Here is a 6226-nt window from a genome sequence, read left to right on the forward strand (position 1 = left end):
AAGAAAAAGAAAAATAATAGTATAATCCTTATCCTATAAAAGATAAACAAATAGAAAAAGGAATGAAAAATAAACAAATGGCATAACCTAACTTGATTTGATGGGTCCTACACATTCGAGAAGGAAAAAGGCAAATGCTCAGTGATCTGTCTGAGCAATCGCATGGTTGTACTTCACCTCTTTTTCACAAGACCGCTTCACCACTAGGCCTAGTGCACAATAATTGGCCCATCTGCGGTAGCCTTGAGTTAGTAGCACATGCCCTGCAACCCAAGGTGATGACGAGTGGTTGTATTAGTCCCACCTCGGGGAGGGGAGGACGTTGGCACCAACATATAAGGCAGACTCTCACTTGCTCTCTAGAATGTTTAGTTAGTCTCTTGTTGAGTCTAAATAGCGCGTGCGCTCGCGTGGAATATTCGTGACTTAGACTTAGGACTTTGGACGCTTGGCGTGGCGACGGTCGACGCCTTTACAAATCAATTTTTTTGTGCTTTTGAAAGTTCTTCATTTTTTTTGGCGTAGCATTCCTTATTGGAGGTGTTGTTTGGTACGCGGCGGTCGGGTGCCATGGCGAGTGGTGGGACGTAGATGGAGGGCGCAGCGATGGAGGATCATCTCATTCTGTTTGGGCTTATTGACTTCTTGCGCGTCCGAGATTCTTGCTGCTGGTTGTGTTTTTGACTAGAAAATTCAGTGCATTACCATGCGTCTTTGATGTTGGTCGCGAGATCTTATGGGTTTCACCTCTAGCCTACCCAACTTGTTTGGGACTAAATGCTTTCTTGTTGTTGTTATTGTTGTTGTTGTTGTGGTTGTTGTTGTGTTTGTATCATGTGTCCCATGTCCTTATTATAACCTGATTCTGAAGGCAGGCAATCATCATTAGCTAGGTAGTTATACATGGTCTGCTTACTTTGCTTAATTTGGAAGTATTAAATATAGTACTCAATATTAGTTGTCTTTTGGTTTGAGATGCGATGAGAAACTGAAGCCTGATGTAGGGATGATGTGTGAAGGGCTAGAGGTTGTCAAGGAGCTCTACAAGTGGTTTGTCCGAACCATCTCATTCTACAACTTTTTTGATGTCCAACACAAACCTCAAAAGCCACATGATGTACATAGGACACTTGCAGATTAGAAGGGGGCACATCAAATAATTCCCATATATATTCTTCAAGTGCTTTTATTTATTTTCTGGATAGGTGCTCTTGATTAGCTAAACCATGAAGACAATAGAGCAGAAGGGGGCACAAGCACAACGCGGATGTCTACCGGCCAGTGTTCACCTCCGTAAGTTTTCCATTTGAACTTGTTTGCATTCAAAAGTGAAGTGATGAAAGCATTCTGTTTGAATTATCCTTTACACTTTGGTGCTTATGGGAAAGCCTCGTCGATGATGGTTTTGATGGCGCCGGTGTGCAGGTTTGTTACGGCCGAATCCGCAGCCTTAGTCACAGTCGGGGCGTCTCTCTTGTCCTTGCAAAAGAAACAAATAGAAGAAAGAAAGAAAAAGAAAAATAATAGTATAATCCTTATCCTATAAAAGATAAACAAATATAAAAAGGAATGAAAAATAAACAAACGGCATAACCTAACTTGATTTGATGGGTCCTACACATTCGAGAATGAAAAAGGCAAATGCTCAGTGATCTATCTGAGCAATCACATGGTTGTACTTCACCTCTTTTTCACAAGACCGCTTCACCACTAGGCCTAGTGCACAATAATTGGCCCATCTGCGGTAGCCTTGAGTTAGTAGCACATGCCCTGCAACCCAAGGTGATGACGAGTGGTTGTATTAGTCCCACCTCGGGGAGGGGAGGAGGTTGGCACCAACATATAAGGCAGACTTTCGCTTGCTCTCTAGAATGTTTAGTTAGTCTCATGTTGAGTCTAAATAGCACGTGCGCTCGCGTGGAATATTCGTGACTTAGACTTAGGACTTTGGACGCTTGGCGCGGCGACGGTCGACGCCTTTACAAATCAATTTTTTTTGTGCTTTTGAAAGTTCTTCATTTTTTCTGGCGTAGCATTCCTTATTGGAGGTGTTGTTTGGTACGCGGCGATCGGGTGCCATGGCGAGTGGTGGGACGTAGATGGAGGGTGCATCGATGGAGGATCATCTCATTCTGTTTGGGCTTATTGACTTCTTGCGCTTCCGAGAATCTTGCTGCTGGTTGTGTTTTTGAACAGAAAATTCAGTGCATTACCATGCGTCTTTGATGTTGGTCGCGAGATCTTATGGGTTTCACCTCTAGCCTACCCCAACTTGTTTGGGACTAAATGCTTTCTTGTTGTTGTTATTGTTGTTGTTTTGGTGGTTGTTGTTTTGTTTGTATCATGTGTCTTTCATGTCCTTATTATAACCGGATTCTGAAGGTAGGCAATCATCATTAGCTAGGTAGTTATACATGGTCTGCTTACTTAGCATAATTTGGAAGTATTAAATACAGTACTCAATATTAGTTTTCTTTTGCTTTGAGATGCGATGAGAAACTGAAGCTTGATGTAGGGATGATGTGTGAAGGGCTAGAGGTTGTCAAGGAGCTCTACAAGTGGTTTGTCCGAACCATCTCATTCTACAACTTTTTTGATGTCCAACACAAACCTCAAAAGCCACATGATGTACATAGGACACTTGCAGATTAGAAGGGGGCACATCAAATAATTCCCATATATATTCTTCAAGTGCTTTTATATATTTTCTTGACAGGTGCTCTTGATTAGCTAAACCATGAAGACAATAGAGCAAAAGGGAGCACAAGCACAACGCGGATGTCTACCGGCCAGTGTTCACGTCCATAAATTTTCCATTTGAACTTGTATGCATTCAAAAGTGAAGTGATGAAAGCATTCTGTTCGAATTATCCTTTACACTTTGGTGCTTATGGGAAAGCCTCGTCGATGATGGTTTTAATGGCGCCGGTGTGCAGGTTTGTTACGGCCGAATCCGCAGCCTTAGCCACAGTCGGGGCGTCTCTCTTGTCCTTACAAAAGAAACAAATAGAAGAAAGAAAGAAAAAGAAAAATAATAGTATAATCCTTATCCTATAAAAGATAAACAAATAGAAAAAGTTATGAAAAAACAACAAATGGCATAACCTAACTTGATTTGATGGGTCCTAGACATTCGAGAAGGAAAAAGGCAAATGCTCAGTGATCTATCTGAGCAATCGCATGGTTGTACTTCACCTCTTTTTCACAAGACCGCTTCACCACTAGGCCTAGTGCACAATAATTGGCCCATCTGCGGTAGCCTTGAGTTCGTACCACATGCCCTGCAACCCAAGGTGATGACGAGTGGTTGTATTAGTCCCACCTCGGGGAGGGGAGGAGGTTGGCACCAACATATAAGGCAGACTCTCACTTGCTCTCTAGAATGTTTAGTTAGTCTCATGTTGAGTCTAAATAGCGTGTGCGCTCGCGTGGAATATTCATGATTTAGACTTAAGACTTTGGACGCTTGGCGCGGCGACGGTCGACGCCTTTACAAATCAATTTTTTGTTCTTTTCAAAGTTCTTCATTTTTTTGGCGTAGCATTCCTTATTGGAGTTGTTGTTTGGTACGCGGCGGTCGTGTGCCATGGCGAGTGGTGGCATGTAGATGGAGGGCGCAGCGATGGAGGATCATCTCGTTCTGTTTGGGCTTATTGACTTCTTGCGTCCGAGATTCTTGCTGTTGGTTGTGTTTTTGACCAGAAAATTCTGTGCATTACCATGCGTCTTTGATGTTGGTCATGAGATCTTATGGGTTTCACCTCTAGCCTACCCCAACTTGTTTGGGACTAAATGCTTTCTTGTTGTTGTTATTGTTGTTGTTTTTGTGGTTGTTGTTGTGTTTGTATCATGTGTCTTTCATGTCCTTATTATAACCGGATTCTGAAGTTAGGCAATCATCATTAGCTAGGTACTTATACATGGTCTGCTTACTTAGCATAATTTGGAAGTATTAAATACAGTACTCAATATTAGTTGTCTTTTGCTTTGATATGCGATGAGAAACTGAAGCCTGATGTAGGGATGATGTGTGAAGGGATAGAGGTTGTCAAGGAGCTCTACAAGTGGTTTGTCCGAACCATCTCATTCTACAATTTTTTTGATGTCCAACACAAACCTCAAAGCCACATGACGTACATAGGACAGTTGCAGATTCGAAGGGGCACATCAAATAATTCCCATATATATTCTTCAAGTGCTTTTATATATTTCTTGACAGGTGCTCTTGATTAGCTAAACCATGAAGACAATAGAGCAGAAGGGGGCACAAGCACAACGCGGATGTCTACCGGCCAGTGTTCACGTCCATAAATTTTCCATTTGAACTTGTATGCATTCAAAAGTGAAGTGATGAAAGCATTCTATTTTAATTATCCTATACACTTTGGTGCTTATGGGAAAGCCTCGTCGATGACGGTTTTGATGGCGCCGGTGTGCAGGTTTGTTACGGCCGAATCCGCAGCCTTAGTCACAGTCGGGGCGTCTCTCTTGTCCTTGCAAAAGAAACAAATAGAAGAAAGAAAGAAAAAGAAAAATAATAGTATAATCCTTATCCTATAAAAGATAAACAAATAGCAAAAGGAATGAAAAATAAACTAATGGCATAACCTAACTTGATTTGATGGGTCCTACACATTCGAGAAGGAACAAGGCAAATGCTCAGTGATCTATCTGAGCAATCGCATGGTTGTACTTCACCTCTTTTTCACAAGACCGCTTCACCACTAGGCCTAGTGCACAATAATTGGCCCATCTGCGGTAGCCTTGAGTTAGCAGCACATGCCCTGCAACCCAAGGTGATGACGAGTGGTTGTATTAGTCCCACCTCGGGGAGGGGAGGAGGTTGGCACCAACATATAAGGCAGACTCTCACTTGCTCTCTAGAATGTTTAGTTAGTCTCTTGTTGAGTCTAAATAGCGCGTGCGCTCGCGTGGAATATTCGTGACTTAGACTTAGGACTTTGGACGCTTGGCGCGGCGACGGTCGACGCCTTTACAAATCAATTTTTTTGTGCTTTTGAAAGTTCTTCATTTTTTGGCGTAGCATTCCTTATTGGAGGTGTTGTTTGGTACGCGGCGGTCGGGTGCCATGGCGAGTGGTGGGATGTAGATGGAGGGCACAGCGATGGAGGATCATCTCGTTCTGTTTGGGCTTATTGACTTCTTGCGCGTCCGAGATTCTTGCTGCTGGTTGTGTTTTTGACCAGAAAATTCAGTGCATTACCATGCGTCTATGATGTTGGTCGCGAGATGTTATGGGTTTCACCTCTAGCCTACCCCAACTTGTTTGGGACTAAATGCTTTCTTTTTGTTGTTATTGTTGTTGTTGTTGTGGTTGTTGTTGTGTTTGTATCATGTGTCTTTCATGTCCTTATTATAACCGGATTCTGAAGGTAGGCGATCATCATTAGCTAGGTAGTTATACATGGTCTGCTTACTTAGCATAATTTGGAAGTATTAAATATAGTACTCAATATTAGTTGTCTTTTGCTTTGTGATGCGATGAGAAATAGAAGCCTGATGTAGGGATGATGTGTGAAGGGCTAGAGGTTGTCAAGGATCTCTACAAGTGGTTTGTCCGAACCATCTCATTCTACAACTTTTTTGATGTCCAACACAAACCTCAAAAGCCACATGATTTACATAGGACACTTGCAGATTAGAAGGGGGCACATCAAATAATTCCCATATATATTCTTCAAGGGCTTTTATATATTTTCTTGACAGGTGCTCTTGATTAGCTAAACCATGAAGACAATAGAGCAGAAGGAGCACAAGCACAACGCGGATGTCTACCGGCCAGTGTTCACGTCCGTAAATTTTCCATTTGAACTTGTATGCATTCAAAAGTGAAGTGATGAAAGCATTCTGTTTGAATTATCCTTTACACTTTGGTGCTGATGGGAAAGCCTCGTCGATGATGGTTTTGTTGGCGCTGGTGTGCAGGTTTGTTTCGACCGAATCCGCAGCCTTAGTCACAGTCGGGGCGTCTCTCTTGTCCTTGCAAAAGAAACAAATAGAAGAAAGAAAGAAAAAATAATAATAGTATAATCCTTACCCTATAAAAGATAAACAAATAGAAAAAGGAAATAAAAATAAACAAATGGCATAACCTAACTTGATTTGATGGGTCCTACACATTCGAGAAGGAAAAAGGCAAATGCTCAGTGATCTATCTGAGCAATCGCATGGTTGTACTTCACCTCTTTCTCACAAGACCGCTTCA

Source organism: Triticum dicoccoides, chromosome 2B (assembly GCF_002162155.2).
Source record: "Triticum dicoccoides isolate Atlit2015 ecotype Zavitan chromosome 2B, WEW_v2.0, whole genome shotgun sequence".
NCBI lineage: Eukaryota > Viridiplantae > Streptophyta > Magnoliopsida > Poales > Poaceae > Triticum > Triticum dicoccoides.